The sequence below is a fragment of the Carlito syrichta genome, unplaced genomic scaffold (genome assembly GCF_000164805.1).
Source record: "Carlito syrichta isolate Samal-C Ts95f unplaced genomic scaffold, Tarsius_syrichta-2.0.1 Scaffold303982, whole genome shotgun sequence".
In the NCBI taxonomy this organism is placed as follows: Eukaryota; Metazoa; Chordata; class Mammalia; order Primates; family Tarsiidae; genus Carlito; species Carlito syrichta.
Genome location: NW_007248078.1, coordinates 100,499 through 114,134, shown reverse-complemented (window position 1 = coordinate 114,134; position 13,636 = coordinate 100,499).

The following is a 13,636-nucleotide window of genomic DNA, read 5'->3' as shown; positions in this document are numbered from 1 at the left end:
ATACTGCTGAGTCATATGTGAATGCCAAAGACCAAGATTTGCAGTTTTGCTTTCTTCTCTATAAATATTAATATTAGTAATACTAAAGGGTAAAAATGTAAATAGGTTTTGGACAATATTTGCACCCTTATTTGTGTTATGAAAAAAAAATTTCCAAGGAGAACTAGAGAAAGAGTTGTTTGGCATGTCAAATTAACTTGCATGTCTGTTCAAAAAACAAACAAACAAACACATGTTTTGAAGAGGAACCAGATCTGAAGATGCATTTTTTGATTTTTGCAAAATAAAATGAAGTTTGATTTTATAAGTAAATACTTCCAGATTTATGTTGTCCTCATATTGCACTAAATATCTAGGTGGCTCATACGTATTTCTTCCCAAAGTAGTCATTTCTTACTAATCCAATGTGGTAACCCACCTAAAAAGTGGTAGGGTAAAACTAACATTTATCAAGGGATGTCTGCATGCTGGACTCATTGTACATGTTGTAATAGGTGTTAAGGTCTCTCGCTGCAGGTAAGGGTCCTGGAACATGAAAAAGTCACACTTCATGTTCAAGGTCGATGAACTACTAGCAACATAGCAAGGGTGCAAATCCCAGGCCCTGAAAGTATTTAGCACATGCGCAAATGAGAGTTGATGGGCTGGGAGTCACCAATGTCAGAAAGAGGAACTCTATCAAGTCCAAGAGGAAGGACATGAGGAGACAACCAAGGTTGGGGGAATGAGAAATCCAGGTTCCAGCTGCCACCTTTGCTGTTGTACCTAGGATGCTGAGCTCACCGATGTCTACATGTCCCAGGCCCACATGCCTATTTGGAAAGATTGCTTTCACTTTGAAATATTTAACAGAGCATTCTCAGTGAAGTGAGAATTTGGATGCATTCCCAGCTCACAGTGATTCAACACCCTTATATACATGGACCCCTGCTAAGTACTCTTGAAATTCAGTCACAGAGATACTGCATTGACCTTCTCAAAAAATCCTCCTTCTAAAAATAAGAGAGTTAAATTAAACATGAATAGACACGGCTAAGCTTAATAAGGGATTATTGCAAAGTGCTGCCCTGGGATGTCACTTCGAAGGTGTTTCCTCTGAGCAATCAAAATAATAAATACAGAGTCCAAAAAAACATAATTAAAAATAGATTGAGGGAGGGGAAAAGTCTGTCAGCATGCAGTAGACAAGAAGAGTAAGCTCTCCCTTCCTTGCCTGCTCTGTTGATTTTCTGGACTTGGCAGAAACATTACCTTGACCACGGTTCATCTAGTTTAGAAACACTTTATGTGTTTTTCCTTTGCTTCTGTCACTTGAATATGTCAATGGTGTGTGCAGACTTTAAAAACAAGAAAAGCCAAAGGTTACACGGCTCCAATGGGCTTCATTTGTCACTCACTGAACTAGGTGAAAATCATAAAATTTTCTTGCCTGGTGTTAGCCAAGTCAACAATTGCTCTTACCTACTTGTGCAACAACAAAAAACACAAAATGCCAATAAATCAGGTGGTTTTAATACCAGGATAATACTAGTCAGTCTTGACTAAGTTGTTTGTGGAAAAAAAAATCACCAGTATGCATTTTCCTTTTTTTGTTTGCTTTTTCTCTTCTTTCCTTCCTTCCTTCCTTCCTTCCTTCCTTCCTTCCTTCCTTCCTTCCTTCCTTCCTTCCTTCCTTCCTTCCTTTCTTTTCTTGAGTGTGGGTCTCACTCAGTTGTCCAGACTGAGGTACAGTGGCACGATCACTGCTCACCGCGTCCTTGACCTCTTGGGCTCAAGTGATCCTTCTACCCCAGCCTCCAGAGTAGCTGGGACTACAGGTTGGCACCACCACACCTGTCTAGTTTTTTAAAAATTTTTTGTAGAAATAAGGTCTTATGTTTTACCCAAGCAGGTCTCAAACTCCTGGGGTCAAGTGATCCTCTTGTCTCAACCTCCCAAAGTGTTGGGATTACAGAAGTGAGTGACCACACTTGGCCACTAGTCTACATTTTCTATTTCTTTCTTTTTCCATCACAGATGTATTTAGGTCCTCTCACTGGTGTGCTCCTGGAGGGCAGATTGTCCTTATTTCTGAATGCCGAGTATCTAGTATTCAGATACACACCATAAAGAACCTTACGTAGGTCCTATACCCTGTGTCCAAACAAAAACAAGGAACCTCAGTATCTGTATTGGGCCAATTTCAGGATGGACAGCTCCTGGCTATGAATGAAAAGAGTAAAATGCATTCATTCATTCAACAAATTCATTAAAATCAATCACATATTGATAGAAGGATGACGAGACTAATACATATATGATGTAGAAAACATAATGAAAACTAGATGATAGGTATCCAGGTGTTCACTGTAAAATTCTCTTAACTTTATGTCTGAAAAATCACCTATTGGGTACAATGTGCTCTAGTGGGGGTGATGGGTACACTTAAAGCCCAGACTTCTTTACCACTGTACAAGACATCTAGGTAACCAAAAGCCAGTGGTACCCATAAAGCTACTGAAATTCTTTTTAAAACAATAGGTAAAAAAGCCTACCATGGGCTAGTCATTGGGCTTGGTACTAGATAAAGATGAATGAGATATAAACAGAAGTATCCCTGAATTTAGTAAGCATAACATCTGATAGGCAATATAACAGCACCACCAAAAAAAAAAGAAAAAAGCAAGCAAAATATTTACAGATGGTGGTATGGTCTCAAAAAAAAAAAAAAAAAAATAGCAGAGTCAGCCTGAGCAACATAGCGAGACCTCATCTCTACAAAAAAATTAAAAAATTAAAAAACTGGATGAGCATAGTGGCACATGCTGGGAGTCTCAGCTACTCGGGAGGTTGAGGAGAGAGGATTACCCAAGTCCAGGAGTTTGAGGCAGTAGTGAGAGGTGACTGTGCCACTGCACTCCAGCCTGGGCAACAACAGAGTGAGACCCCAATTCAAAAAAATTTTAAAAAACAAAAACAGCAAAGTGCTGAAGAGAAAGCAACAGGTGTTTGGGGCTAGTCGAGCCCTTGGGATAGAAGGAGCACATTTCTTCCAGCTGCAGAAGAGCAGGGTTCAAGCCTCCCTCACTGTAAGGGCTTGAAGCAGGGGTGATGTTGGAGAGTTGAAATATCATTTATGCTATTAGAAGATAACATTGGCTGTGCCGTGGGAGCGGATAGGACAGGGACATGATTTACCACCATAACTTACCTTGACCATGCTCCAAGCTCCCATTCTTTCTGTAACCTCAGCATGGACAAAATATTCTTAGCCCATTGGGGGGCTGGATGGCTACTCTTCCCCTGTGCACATGTATACATTGTACACCATTTCTCCTGTTAATCTGCCTTTTGACTGGACATAGTGACTCATGCCTGTAATCCTAGCATTTGGGGAGGCAAAGTGGAAGGATTGCTTGAGCTCAGGAGTTCAGGAGCAGCCTGGGCAACATACCAGAGCTTGTCGCTACAAAAAAAAAACAAAACTTTTTAAATTACAGAAGTGGTGGCATACCTGAAGTCCTAGTTATTCAGGGGTCTGAGGCAGAAGGATCACCTGAGCCCGGGAGGTAGGGGCAGTGGTAAGGGCCGGTCAAGCCACCGAATTCCAGCCTGGGTGACAAAGTAAGACTCCGTGATTCAAAAAAAAAAACTGCCTTTTGTCAGTTGCTCTTTCAGCAAACCCTTGGTGGGAGAGGAAATGTTTTCCCTTGGCCTCTGCACTGTCAGTGGAACCTTCTGGTAGTTTATCCCTCGCACCTTAGTGTGCAAAGGCAACACCTTCCTCCCAGTCCCAAGTGACATTTACCTGACTCAGAGAAAGCAGCTGGTTCCAAAAAGAGAACCCCCCAACCCATACACGCATCTTCTGAACCTCTTGTTTTAGTCACCACAGAGTCACCAGGTGGATGCAGCTTCCAGAAAGTGTAGACCATGTTTTTTTGCACCATATATTCTTTTTTTTTTTTTCTGAGCCAGAGTCTCACTCTGTCACCCAGGCTGGAGTGCAGTGGCACGATCATGGCCACCACAGCCTTGACTTGCTGGGCTCAGGCAATCCTTCCACCTCAGCCTTCCAAGTAGCTGGAAGTACAGGTATGCACCACCAAGCCTGGCTAATTTTTTTGCTTTGGTGTTGAGACGAGGTCTCGCCATGTTGCCCAGCCTGGTCTCAAACTCCTGGGCTCAGGCAATCCCTCTGCCTCAGCCTTCCAAAATGCTGAGATTATAGGCATAAGCCACCATGCCTGGCTGCACCAAATATTCTTGCAATTGTTCATCCAATGAATAGATGGATGAATTAATTAAGTCCCCTTACAATTCCAGGAGAGAAGCATTGAGTCATATTCCAGAGAATTTGCCATGAGAATTTATATGAAGTGACTCACCGACAAGATGAGTTGCTCAACATCTTGGGAAGGTTTTCAGGGACTGCTGTCCCTCCCTTGTACCTTCCCATCCACTGCTCCTTCTCTCCTGCTCCTGCATTTACCATCATGGCAATTTCCACATGAACAGGGGTTTTCAGCAGGATTAAGCCCCCTTTTTCTTTCTTTCTTTTTTTAAATTTTAGATTCAGAGAGTAGAAGTGCATGTTTCTTCCATGGGCATATGGCGTACCAAAGAGGATTGGGCTTCTGCAGACCCATTCCCCAGATAGTGAATGTGGCATCCCACAGGTAGTTGTTAAATCCTTGTCCCCTCTCTGCCTTCCCTCTTTTAGTGTCCTCAGTGTCTATATTTTCATCCTTATGTTTGTGTATTCCCAGTGTTTAGCTCTGTGGTGTGTTTAGAACATGTGGTGTTTAGTTTTCTGTTTCTGAGTTAATTCACTCAAACTCCTGGATGATATTCTCCAGCTCTATCCATGTTGCTGCAGTAGACATGATTTTGTTCTTTTTTATGACTGCATAGTACTCCGTGATGTATATATAGAATAAAAAGAATAAAAACACCAATTGATGCATTTGTAGAGATCTGCGACTGGTTTGCTCCTCTTGCAACCATTGGTTCATAGCTCTGGCTGTACATTAGAATCATTTGGGAACTTTAAAAACTATTATTGCAACCAGGCACAGTAATCCTACCACTTTGGAGGCTGAGGCGGGAGGATTGCTTGAAGTCAGGAGTTTGAGACCAGCCTAAGCAACAAAGTGAGACTTCATTTTGACAAAAAATAGAAAAAATTGTCCAGCCATGGTGGTGAGCCTGTAGTCCCAGCTACTTGGGAGGCTGACACAGGAGCATTACTTGAGCCCAGGAGCTTGAAGTTGCGATAAGCCGTGATCGTGCCACTGCACTCCAGCCTGGGCGACAGAGTGAGACCCTATCTCAAAGCAAAATAAAACAAATCAAAACAAAAACTGCCAAAGCCTGGCCCTGCTTGGAGATATTAAGTTGAAAGCCCTCAAAAGGGGTGCCCAACACGGTAGTTTAAAAGGGTCCCCACATGATTCTACTCTATGGCCAAGATTGAAAATCACTCAACCAGGCTTTCCAATAACACTGGTTAAATCAACAAAATCCAGTATCCAGTTGGGCCCTACTTCCTCTCTGCCACTTGTTAGCTTTGCTGAATGTCTGTAACAGGGACAGAGCACCCTTTCTCTAGACACAATCTTCATCATAACAAACACCACTTCCCTACTGTTCTTCAGGAAAAGTACTTAGCCCTCCCATAAGAACTCGCAGTGCCAAATAGCTGGCATCACACCCCACCCTAGATTTTGTTCCACATTATGATGTCTTCGATCATTTCATCATGCATCATTTAAGAGCAGTAAAATATCACAATTTATGCTTACAGGCACGAAATGAGAAAGTACTCTCAGCCTACTGCTGATGAGCTTGGTGGAGAATTTCTCTCATAACCTGAGTACAAGCTCATGTCACAATAATTTGGTTAAGCCAGATAGATAGAGTCATCAGCACCGCTGCAGAGCATGCAAAGTTTTATGCTTTTCAAAACAATGTTGTAGGGTGCCTTGTGGATGAGGGACTGGAACTGTACCTTGCTTCTTTTTGTTTTTAATTACTTGCAGTCGTATGTATTTAATGTTATATATATACATGTATGTGATATATATACGAGGAAGATCCAAAAAAACTGCAACTATCTTTAGGAGGGTGGGCCCCTTATAGCACAGGCTTCCCCTGCTAGATAAGTGTTCTAGGAACCCATTGGCATCAGTGTACCAGCTAGTGTTGTGAGAGGCTGAGTTCAGCTTCAGTGAATTTTTTTGGGGCGGAGGGATTCTCTCTATGCATTTGCCCATTTCACGATGGGTGATTTACGAGCACATCTGCCCACACCACGCTGAGTATTCAGCAGTTTTTGACCAAAAATGACATGACTCCCAAGTCCTATCTTCCCTATTCACCCTATCTCACTCCGAGTTACTTTTTTTGGTTGTTTCCCTGGATGAAAAAGTCCTCAAAGGAAAACGTTTTGCCGATGTGAAAGAGGTGGGGAAAAAAACCAGCAGAAGCACTAAAAGGCATCCAAACTTACAAGTTTTAAAATTGTTTTGAGCAGTGGAAAAAGTGTCTCAATAGGTGTATTGCATCAAATGGAGAGTTCATTGAAGGTGACTGAAGTTTAAGCATATAAGAATAAATATACAATTTGTAAAAAATAAATACTGGGTTTTTTGGGGGTCCCCCCTCCTATATACATATGCACATTTTAAAACCACCTAAGCCTACACCAGTGCAATTGGTGGCAGAAAATAAGATAATTAGAAAATTATTTATAATTTAATAAAATAACTAATTAGAAAACAAGATAAGGTCAGGCACAGCATCTCACACCTGCAATTTCAGCATTTTGGGGTGCCAAGGTGGGAGAATCTCTTGAGTCCAGAAATTCAAGACCTGTCTGGGTAACAGTGAGACCTCCTTGCTACAAACAATGAAAAAATTAGTTGGGCATGGCGGTGCTCTCCTGTAGTCCAAGCTACTCAGGAGGCTGAGGTGGAAGGATCGCCTGAGCCCATGAGGTTGGGGCTGTGGTAAACCATGATAGTGCCACCAGCCTGGGTGACAGAATGAGACCCGATTCAAAAAAAAAAACAACCAATAAACAAAAGTAAAAAACAGCAATTAAAATCAGCTCATTCTCTAATATAAAAACATTTTCTCTTGTCAAATGGTTATATTACTTGGACCCCAAAATATATCCTTTTGTAAAATGAGGCTGATCATCCCTCCAAGGAAATCTTAAATTACCTACAAGAGTAAAGTTCAGTTCTATTGTAATTAGAATAACTTGCTTTTCAAATGAAAGTTTTTCTTTCTTGTTTTTCCCCCCTAAGCCTTACTTAGTGTATCTATAATTATAAGACAGTCTTAAACTATCACTTCCAGCTGATGCTTCTGGGTTATTAGAGAGGAGAGAAAGATTTAATAAAACTCTTGATTAGGAAAAGAGAAAATATTTCAGGGTGAAAGAAACTGAGAGAAATAGTTTGCTGTCACAATGAAGAGCTTCAAACTCTCCAATAAATCAAAAGTAATGAGCTGGTAACTTCATGAGGATGTGAGGGAAAAGATGCCACATCTTGGTGAGTTCCAGACAAATAAAAACTGGTTCTACTTATACACTACATGACCTAGTTTAGGGACCGTTAGGCCAACAGAAAAGCATAGTCATCAGAGGCAGAATAAAAGGGGTTATGTAGGAACACTGTTTTTATTTACCTTTACTTTGGTGATCCTGTTTTTTTTTTATTAAATATTCATATTTTTCAAATTAGTTATGCTGATGAATAATTATTTAACCTAAACGTGATGGCAACTTTATTCCACAGTCATACCAAGATACAAGACTCGTAAGATACATTTACCTATGAGACCCAAATACTTTTTCACTAAGCTCAGAGAGGAAACGTCAGGGCGGACATGACTACTTCTACTTCTTCAAGGTGCACCACGATGACTCTGAGTTAATGACCATCATTAATTCAAATCAAGCTCAAGGTCAGACTGCTCTACAGACAATCATAAAGCCTAGAAATCTGAAGTATCTGCCTCTGGGATGAGGTGGGGGGAAGGGAAATGAAACTTACAAGGTTATGAGTGCCTTACCCTTCTAAGAAACCAGCGCAGAAACAACACAAAACCAGTCAGAGGGAACTTCAACGTATCAGACTGGGTTAAAAGCAGAAATCAGGGCCTGCTTATAAGTGAGAACATGCGGTATTCAGTTCTTTGTTTCTGCGATTGTTCACTTAGTATGACGGTCTTTAGCTGCATCCATGTTTCTGTGAAGGCCATGATTTTGTTCTTCTTATGGCTGCTTCTTTTTGGTTGCATAATATTTTATTGTGTACCCCACAACTCAAAAATAAGATAAAAGCAGAGATCAGGATCTGGACATAAAGGAAAATAGGGTCTTCAGAGAACAGAAACAGAGTGTCAAGACCAAGTGAGAAACTCTAGAGGCTGCAGTAGTAAGGTTGTCTGGAAAATCCAAGGTTTCCACCCCTAACAGGATATGTCTGCAGATTCCCAAATTCTTGGCTGTCCTGAGGGATTTAGGGTAGAGGGGACGTTTGGGCACCCTAACCCAACTTCCCAGATTTCATGCTAAAGACCACTCCACCATTTTCAGAGCACAAGCCTAGAACCATTCTAGATTTCAAATGTACATTTGTGAACTGAAAGACTTAAAAGAGGCTGAGCATGATGACTCATGCCTATAATTCCAGCACTTTGGGAGATCAAGGCAGAAGGACTGCTTAAGCCCAGGAGTTCAAGACCAGCCTGGGCAACATAGTGAGATTTTTGTCTCTAGAAATAATAAAAAAATTAGTCAGGCCTGTTGGTACATGCCAGTGGTCCCAGCTACTCGAGAATCTGTGGTGGAAGGATCATCTGAGCCCAAGAGGTAGAGGCTGCAGTAAGATCATGCCACTGGACTCCTGCCTGGACATCATCAGAGTAAGACCCCAACTAAAAAAAAAAAAAAAAAAAAAAAAAAAGCTCGAGAGAGTACCAGAACAAGTTTCCACCTGAAGTCATCTAAAGTCAGTGACCACAATCAGATTGACCCTAAAAGTTATAGCAAACCCAGCAAGCCCATTTGCAAGCTTCTCTGCAAATGAGAATGTTTTGCATAAAGATGGCATGAACTTTTCTCTGTTAATTTGTTTAACAAACCCTTTTTTAACAGAACAAAGGTGAACTTGAGCACAACTCTATTTGAATAATCACAAGTTCTATAATAGTATACTTTGTTCCTTTTTACAATTTTTCATGATGTGTGAAATACTTTGCTTAATGTCAATAAGTGCTCAGAGGACAAAGATTGTCTATTTTTGTCTAGTATTGCATTTTCATCACCTGAACCACCATTTGGTACCAAAGAAGGTCCCAAAAAATGTTTGCTGAAGAGATAATACCCACTCAAAAAAAGTTGTGAGGGTACTGGGCACGGTGGTCCACACCTGTGATTCCAGCACTTTGGAAGGCTGAAGTGGGAGGATGGCTTGATGTCAGGAGTTCAAAAACAGCCTAGGAAACATAGCAAGAACCCCCATCACTACAAAAAATTAGCTAGTTATGGTAGCATATGCCTGTAGTTCTAGCTACTCATGAGGCTGAGGAAGGAGGATTGCTTGGGCCCAGGAGTTTGAGGCTGTAGTGATCTATGATCACACCACTGCACTCCAGCCTGAGCAACAGAGGGACACCCTGTCACAAAAAAAAAAAAAAAAAAGAGTTATAGGGACTAACTGGAAAATGTAAATGAAGGAGCTATCACAGTGCCTGGCAACCAATTCTGTATTTGTTGAACTGAATTAATGAGCGGAGGCTTCTACTTCACTCATTCTTGGTGCCCCTTCAGTGACCTTCCTACTTCTTGGTTTCCTTCCATCATACTTTTCCTATAAGTACTCAGTGCTTTCATTTCCTCTCTAGTTACCCCCCAGTCCCTGAGCTTTCCACTCCACAGAATCGATCCCCTCAAAAGCCAAACAACTGGGACACCCCCTCCTCCTTAAAATTCCTCAAGTCTGCAGGTTCTCCTGCAAATTTTCCAGCAGTTTCTTCCTCTCTGCCACCGACTCTCAACTTTCTCCTATTTTCTCAATGTGGCTTTCAGCAGGACTTATATCTTGACCTGTCTTTCTTCTTCCATTAAAATTGGGCTTTGCCATATGAAGCTTCCACTATCTTTTTTTGCTAATGACTCCTAAATGTTCAGATCTTCTACATATGCCTGACCTGTAGTCACTTATTCCCTATACTCCAGGAAAATTTTCCCTCCTTGGTGCTCCTAAAGATGTTCGTGCTCCCCACCATCACAGCCTGTATGTTGTAACCCTCCATACATTGCCTGTCTCCTACTAGACCCCTTTGGAATAAGAGACTCATTGTGGGTTGTTGATCCCCAGCCTCTAGCACAAGTCTTTGCACAAAGTAGGAGAGAAATGCATGCTAAAGGAATAAATAAAAGAATAAGTTTATCAAGCTATTACTAAAGTGTTTTCATTTGAATCTCTTGCAATGTCTCAAAATGTACACCAGTATGATGTCCTTTTCCTCCCCAAATTTTCTTATGTCCTGAATATCTCGTTGTGAGTGATATTGGCATTCCCCCACTCTAGTTTAAAATCAAGCGCTCAGCTGAGCGAGATGGCTCATGCCTATAATCCCAGCACTTTGGGAGGCCAAGGTGGGCAGATTGCTTGGGCCCAGGAGATCAAGACCAACCTGGGCAACACAGCAAGACCTCATCTCTACAAATAAAAAATTAAAAAAATTAGCTGGGCATGGGGGTGCATGCCATAGTCCCAGTCACTTGGGAGACTGAGGTGAAAGGACCATCTGAGCCTAAGAAGTTGAAGCTGTTGTGAGCTATGATCGTGATCATGACAGAGTGAGACTCTGACTCAAAAAAAAAAAAAATCAAGTACTTTTTGACTCCATTTCCTTCATATTTATAAAATCTTGAACTTTTCCAGTGATATTTCAAGTCATATCCATTCTCCATCTCACTGTCAACACACAAACTGAGCAAGGCCTCAAGGGCCTTGACCTGGTTCTCATGATTCTCCATAATCCAGTCTCCTCTCTTTCCCCACTATTGACCCAATCTCAGGACAATATCCATGACCCACTCTGTTCCTGCCACTGACCACTTGTTCCCTCCCTGCCTTTTCTTCCCCACCATCTATTTAATTCCACCTACCATTCAAGTAATTTCCTACATAGGAAACTTAATATGACCATTACAGATCTGAGTGTTCTCTTTTACTTTTGACACATTTTTATTTTAAAACAATTTTAGACTTCTCCCAAAAAGTTGCAGAAATACTACACAGGGTTTTATATACACTTTACCCAGTTTCTTCAAATGTTAACATGCGGTATAACCGTGATACAATCACCAAAATCAGGAAAGTAATATTGGTACAACACTATTGACTGAACGAAAGTTTTTATTTGACCTCTCTCCAGTTTTTCTCTGAATGCCCCTTTTCTGTTCCAGAATCAACTCAGGATCCCACCTTGCCTTTTACTGTCTCCTTGGTCTTCCCTAATCTGTGACAGTTCTCAGTCTTTCCTTGTCTTTCATGACCTTGACACTTTTAATGAGTACTGGTCAGAATGTCCCATTTTGTAGAATGTCCCTCAACTTGAATTTATCTGATCTCATAACTAGATAGAGGTTTTATGCCTCTTTAGCAAGATTATTGCCAAAGTGATGTCATGTCCTTCCTAGTGTAATTTTTAGGAGGTACGTGATGTTGCTGTGTCTCAATACCAATGAGATTAACCTTGACCACTTGGTTACTGTGGTGTCTGTTGGGTCTCTTCATCACAAAGTCATTATTCTTCCCTTAATAATTGATAAGTACTTTGGAGGAGATAGCTTGGGACTAGACTAACATTCTGTTTCCCATCAAACTTTCACCCACCGACTTTCTCCATCAGTGGACCTCATTTGTCACAGTTATTACTGTGGTATTTGCCTGAAGATGGTTTTTATACCCCTCACTTATTCTACATTTATAAACAGGAATTATTCTGTGAGACTGAGTGTTTCTTCATGTTCCAGAGCAGGTGTCTAGGGTGGGGAGCACAGTCCTGGGGGTCTTAGGGATTCCCATTGAATCATAGCCTGCCTTAACCAGCTTTTGTCAAACCAGAAACATTTCTGTTTTATCTGTTTTATACTTCCAGGTCAAATGAGACAGCTTAAAGGATACCTTTCAAAAAAAAAAGAAAGAGGAGAGGAACTAAGGAAGAAAAGGAGGGAAGAAAGGAAGGAAAAAAACAGGGAAGCAGAGAGGAAGGGAGGGAAGGAAGAAGGGAGGGAGGAGAGGAAGGAGGGAAAGAAGGAAGACAGGGAAGAAGGAAGACGACGGAGGGAGAGAGGGAAGGAAGGAAGTGGGGAGGGAGGGAGGAAGAAAAGAAGGAAGGGAAAAAGAAGAAAAAATTAACCTCATATTTTTTTCTTAACTATGAGTTGCTTTGAAAACAAAGAGCATTTTAAGGGGCCTCTTTCCTTTCAGCAGGATATACCCATATTGAATCCCAAAGAAATATCTAGAAACACACACTTTTGGCACTTAAGCCACCTATGTGAGTTACATAGCAGGGCAGCGCATTTATGACTTCATTACATGCCATACACCCTCCATTATGGCTTTCTCTCTTATCTTTTACAGCCAGTGAGAGTATCTAGAACAGGAAAAAGGACCTCAAGCTACAGGACAAACTAGGGGAGGGTAACTTGCAAGGTTGGCATCCATCTGGCAGGGCCTAGACATCCACAGAAAGAGTTTAACCTGTCTGTCTGCAGAAGGGACAAATAGCTCCCTGGCCCTGGCTCTGGGGAGGTATACACCCACACAGAGCACAGCCACAGGACCCATTCTTCAAGCCACCTTCCCTGCCAGCTCCCTGCCAGCAGCAGACAGAAACCCCGGGCAAGTTTGATGGTGAGCCCACATTCTTTCCCCCGAAATGCTACCCTCCCTCTCCCAGCCCTGTTGCTCTCATGTCCCATGCAGGAAGTAGAATATGGTGCACAGCAAATCTCAAACTGGGACTTTCTCACCTACCCAGAGTTGACTTTGGTAGAGGTAGGGGGAGGTTGTAGTATCACAAACACCTTGAGATTTGTATGGAATTTTCAATTTTCATATCATTGATACTGTTCAAAAAATAACAGGCAGATCAGGTGCAGTGGTTCATGCCTGTAATCCCAGTACTTTGGGAGACTGAGGCAAGAGGATTGCCTGAGTCTAGGAGTTTGAGGACAGCCTAGGCAACATAGCGAGACCTCATCTCTACAAAAATAAAATAACTTAACATGCATATTCTGGATCCATCTGGATGACCACCTAATACTCACAAACAGCTTGCATTTTGCACTCAGGTTATAACCAATTGATCATCTGAAGGAAGAGCATTGAACTTCTATGTGTTAGCAGACAGAGCTGAATGCATTTGAACCGCCACGTTCTAATATCTTGGTGACAGCATTCTATATGTGCTATAGTGCTTGTAATTTCTTTTAATCATTTATAATAATAAATCTTGAGATCTGCAATGATACAACTGAAAGACATTTGCATGGACTGAACCTTTAGTTTCTTAAGATACTGAATAAATGGGTTTGCATATGGCTTCATAAAAATGACAG